At 38.7% G+C, this 5665-nt stretch overlaps 2 non-coding genes across 2 annotated transcripts; both read right to left on the bottom strand.

Annotated features, from left to right (window-relative positions):
* Positions 1–5142: 5142 nt before the first annotated feature.
* LOC120094431 (U7 small nuclear RNA) lies at positions 5143–5205 on the bottom strand. The gene has a single exon (XR_015628280.1). It is a non-coding gene; the product is annotated as a U7 small nuclear RNA (small nuclear RNA).
* A 23-nt stretch (positions 5206–5228) lies between these two features.
* On the bottom strand, positions 5229–5291 carry LOC148003965 (U7 small nuclear RNA). Its single transcript, XR_015628283.1, has one exon. It is a non-coding gene; the product is annotated as a U7 small nuclear RNA (small nuclear RNA).
* Between the last annotated feature and the right edge of the window lie 374 nt (positions 5292–5665).

The raw sequence follows: 5665 nt of genomic DNA, 5'->3' as shown, positions 1-5665 counted from the left end.
TAAGGCACAGGATACAGTCATTAGAAGAAAATGGCAACCAACAGATTGGGAAAAGACCTTTGCCCATCTGATAGAGGTCTAATATCCAAAATATACAAAAAACTCAAGAAGTTAGACTCCAGAAAGCCAAATAACCATACTAAAATTGGGGAACAGAGCTAAACAAAGAATTCTCAGCTGAGAAACATCGAATGGCTGAGAAGTACCTAAAGAAATATTCAACATCCTTACTCATTAGGGAAGTGCAAATCAAAACAACCCTGATATTCCACCTCACACCAGTCAGAATGACTAAGATCAAAAACTTGGGTGACAACAGATGCTGTCAAGGATGTAGAGAAAGAGGAACTCTCCTCCATTGTTGGTGGGATTGCAAACTGGTACAACTCCTATGGAAATCAGTCTGGAGGTTCCTCAGAAAATGAGGATCCACCTATACCACTTCTGGGTATATACCCAAAAGATGCTCCAACATGTAACAAGGACACATGCTGCACTATGTGCATAGCAGCCTAGAATCTGGAAAGAACCCAGATTTCCTTAAGCAGAGGAATGGATGCAGAAAATGTGGTATATTTATAAAATGGAGTACTACTCAGGTCTTAAAAACAATGACTTCATGAAATTCTTAGGCAAATGGATGTAACCAGAAAATATCATCCTTACTGAGGTAACTCAATCACAAAAAGTATACATGGTATGTGCACTCACTGATAAGTGGATATTAGCTCAAATGCTCACAATGCTAATGATACAACCCACAGAACAAAGAAGCTTACAAGGAAAGACCAGTGGGTGGATGCTTCAGTCCTGCGTTGAAGGGAGAAGAGGATGATTGCAGAGGAAGGGGGGACCTGGGAGGGAGAGAGGAGTGGGAAGAAATAAGGGGTTTCAGTATCCGGTACTGAAGAGGACACGAGAGAGGTACAGAGGGTCAGGGAATAGAAAAAATATATGTAGCAATGGAGGATGAGAAAAGGGACAGTCACTGGAAGGTCCCAGACACTAGGTAAACAAGAGGCTGCCAGGACCCAAAGGGGATGACCTTAGCCAAAATGTGTAGAGAAGGGGAGATAAAACCTGTAGAAACTACCTCCACTAGATGGGCAAGCCCCCCATTGATGAATGGGTCTACCCACTCATCTCAAAGTTTATAACCCAGAGATTTTCATGTTCACAGGAGAACAGAGACAAAAATAAAGCAGAGACTGAAGGAAGGGCTATCTGGGGATTGCCCCACCTGGGGATTCATCCTTTCTGCGCACACCAAACCTGGACACTTTTTTTGTTCCAAGAGGTGCTTGCTGAAAGGAACTTGGTTCCTTGGGAGGTTCGGCCAGCAACTGACCAATTCTGATGTGGATTCTTGGAGCCAACCATCAGATTGGGCTTAGGGACCCTGGTGGGGATCCAGAGGAAGAACTGCTGGAGTTGGGTAGGGGGGTGTGTTGCAACCCCATAGGAAGAACAATATCAGCCAGAACACCCAGCGCTTCCAGGGACTAGACCACCAACCAAAGAGTTTACCGGGAAGGATTCATGACTCCACATACACGTGTAACAGAGGATGGCCTTATTTGACATCAATGGAAGGGGAAGCCCTTGGTCGTGTTTCATGCCCCAGCATAGGGGGAGGCTGAATCAGAGGGGTAGGACTGGGTGGATGGGTGGGGAAGTACCCTCATAGAGGCATAGAGGAGGGAGGAGAGGGCCGATGTAGAATGGGGGTGTGAGTGGAGGGATAACTGGGAAGTGCAATATCATTTGAGATGTAAAAGAATGGAATGATTAATAAAAAATAAAAAAAATGGTTCTCTATGAAAGTAGAATTCTAGAAGAAATGCTTACATTTCTTTTTATATGCTATCTACTAAGTTAAATCAAGATCAGAGTAACAATTTAAACAGACCTATGGTTACTGGTAAAATAGAATGAGTAACTAAATTTCCTAACCAGAAAAAGCCCAGGGCCAATTTCTTTTCCTGCAGAATTTTACCAAATTTTCAGAGAAGAGTTAATACTAACACTATTCAGATTTTTCTACACAATACAAACAGAAGAAACTTGGCATAATTCATTGTATGAGATCCTTGTAACCCAAACTATATAAAGACCAAACAAAGAAAAGAATTATCTATAAATTATTTATTTCCCTTATAAAGATGGTTGCAAAATTTCTTATATATCAAATTCTCCCCTTCCCCCCCCCAAAAAAATTAAAAGACAAACTTCACTCTCCAGAGAGGCTGAAATGGTTTAATACATATAAACATACTCTGTCATATAAGATAGCTAAATTGTTTTTTAAAAAATCTCACATGATAATCTCAAGGATACAGAAAGGTCTTTGACAAAATCTAACAGTCCTTCATGCTAAAAGTCTGGGCCAATAGGGATACAAGGAACATTCCTGAATATACCAAAGGCCATTTATACAAAGTCTGTAACCAAGAAGAAATTAAATGGATAGAAACTCAAAGCAATTTCACTAAACAAGACAAGGCTGTGCATTCTCTCTTTACCTAGTTAATGTAGTAATTGAAGTCTTAGCTAGGAGAGAAAGGAAAAGAGATCAAACAGACACAGAAACACAAGTAAAATATCTTTGTTTGCAGATTATATTATAGTATATATAAGTGATCCTAAAAATTTTATCTATGAACTCCTACAACTGAAAAACATGTTCAGCAGACTAACAGAGTAACAAATTCACTCACAGAAATCAGTAGTCCTTCTATATACAAATAACAACTAAAAACTGACCAAAATAAGAGAAATGATATTTTTAACAACAGACTCAAATAATATAATGCATCTTAGAATATTTTAACCAAGCAAGATAAAGACTTATATGGTCAAATCTTCAGGTCTTTGAAGAAAGAAATTGAACAAGATATAAGAAGATAAAAAGATTTCACATGCTCATGGGATGGTAGGATTAGCATAGTAAAAATGACCATTCTACAAAAATTAATCTACAGATTCAATGAAATCAGCATTAAAATTCTAGCAAAATTCACAGATCATGAAACCATTCTCAGCTTCAGTTTACACACACACACACACACACACACACACACACACACACACACACACCCAAAGATAACTAAATTAATCCTGAACAATAAAAACAAAACAAACAAAAACAAAAACAAAACTGCTGGTGGTCTCAACATTTCTAATTTCAAGTAGCACTTCAGAGCTATACTATTAAACCCCATGTGATATTGGCATAAAAACAAATACATTATTCAATAAAATCTAATTGAAAGCCCAGATTTAAATCCCCATACCCATGGGCACCCAATTTTGTATATAGAAGCCAGAAATACATACAGAAAAAGAGATAGTGTCTTCAAAAAATGGGCTGGTCAGACAGGATGTCTGTATACAGAAGAATGCAAATAGATCCATATACATTACATCACACAAAACTCAAGTCCAAGTAGATAAATGACCTTAACATAAAACCAGATACTTGCAGCCTGATAGAAGAGAAAGTGAACACTGCTGCAGAAGTCAGATTTCTGGACACAATACTGGGCAGGACAGGCACTGAGATCAACAATTAATGAACAGGACCTCATGAAACAGAAAAGCACCTGTGAAGCAAGACAGACAAAGGGACAACTTGCAGCATCAAAAGAGATATTTTAACCAACTCTACCTCTGATAGCAAACTAATATAAAAAATATATTAAAAACTCAAGAAAAGAAATACCAAAAACCAAATGGTCTGATTTTAAAGTGTGACACAGACATAAACAGAATTCTTAAAGGAAGAATCTCACATGGCCGAGGAACACTTAAAGAAATGTTCAAAATCGTTAACTATTAGGGCAAAACAAAACTAGTTTGAGATTCCATCGTAAAACTGTCAGAATGCCTAAAACAAGTAATACGTGGGACAACTCATGCTGGTGAGGATGCGGAGCAAGGAGAGTTCTCATTTTTTGCTGGTTCGAGTACAAAATTGTATAGCAACTGCGGAAATCGATATGGAGGTTCCTCAAAAAAGTGGGCAATCAATCTACCTTAAAACCCAGATATACAACTCTGAGGCATATCTCCAACAGGTACTTGATCCTATTACAGAGACACTGGTTCGACCATGTTCATTGACACTTTATTGATAATAGCCAGGAACTGAAAACAACCTCTATGTCCCTCAGTAGAGGAATAGGTAAAGAAATATGGTATATTTTACACAATGGAGTATTATTCAACTGTGAAAAAACAAATGATGTCATGAAACATGCAGGTCAACGGATGCAAGTAGAAAAAAAAATCACCCTGGGTAATGAAAAATAGACCAGATTAGAAAGGTAAATATCTGTGTATTCACTTTTATGGAAATATTAGTCATTACATAAATGAAAACCAGCCTACAGTCTTAGTCCCAGAGAGGTTACGTATGAAGGAATAAACTGCAGAGGAGAGGGTATGTAACACATTGACCTCCTTGAAAGGATAAAATAAAACGGATTTTAGGGGTGTGATGGGGTGAAGGTGGAAATGAAAGTACTAGGTGAGAAGGAATAAGTGATGTGGAGCTGGGGGAGGAAGTTCTGTGGGAGATACACAGAATTTGGGGGAGTTAGAGGGATGTTATAGAAGCCTAGCATAGTGAAAACTTCCTAAAATGTAGGAAGGTGATCAAACTGAGGTCCCCTAATAATTGAGGAGACAAAGACCCATCCAGTAATTGATAAGGACCAGCCTCAGCTTGGAGGGGTTCTGAGGAAAGGGTATTTGGGAGCAGCAAAAGAAATGATTCAAAGTCAAATTATGGGGTTCAAGCTGTCAGCCTGGTAGTCTGCTTGGAATGGCTCACTAGACAGCTCTCCATGGGCAGCACTTGGCTCTGTAGTCTGCTCAAGATAGCTTTCTGCTACAGACAGCTCTCTGCTCAAGACAGCTCCCTGCTTGAGATAGTTCTCTCATGTTAGAAAAATTCAAAAAGCTCTCTGAATAGCTCATGGGTTTTTCTGACCAAAGTCAGAAAAGTTGCTACTAAAACTCTTGGATTTTCTAGAAAAAAAAAAGTCTAAAAACACTGTGTTCACTCTGCAAGCAGTACTCTCTGGGTAGCTGCTAGAAAAAATAAATGTAAAAAAGCTGTATTAGCTCTCTAAGTAATTCTTGGGATTTCCGGCCAAGGTCAGAATTCCTGTTAGAAAAATTTTAAAAGAGCTATGAAAATTTCTAAAAGAGTTATGTTCACTCTCCATGGATTTTCCAACACTAATCAGAAATCCTGTTAGAAAAATTCTAAAAGAACCGTGTTTGCTCTCTAGAGATATCCAGGCAGCTCAGCTCTTTCTAGAAAAACATTCCAAAACATAAATATGGCTGTCTCCTAGCTAATTCATACAGACCAAAAGCCCATTCTTTTATTTACATATCAATCCAGACCCAAGAGTCAGCATTCTGCAATCTTAGTCCCTTGAATCTTAATAGGGAGTTTCTCTCTCTCTCTCTCTCTCTCTCTCTCTCTCTCTCTCTCTCTCTCTCTCTCTCTCTCTCTCTCTCCCTGCCCCAGAACAATGCAAAAGAATTCAGAGATCTGCCTGTTTTTGTAACAACAAAGAATAAAATTAGCCAGGAGACATCTTGCTGAGCAGTCACAACACCCCAACTCTTTTTATCTCCTTCGGTAATATCT

The sequence above is a fragment of the Rattus norvegicus genome, chromosome 8, assembly GCF_021556685.1.
Source record: "Rattus norvegicus strain SHRSP/BbbUtx chromosome 8, alternate assembly SHRSP_T2T, whole genome shotgun sequence".
NCBI lineage: Eukaryota > Metazoa > Chordata > Mammalia > Rodentia > Muridae > Rattus > Rattus norvegicus.
This window is presented reverse-complemented; position numbering and strand designations above follow the sequence as displayed.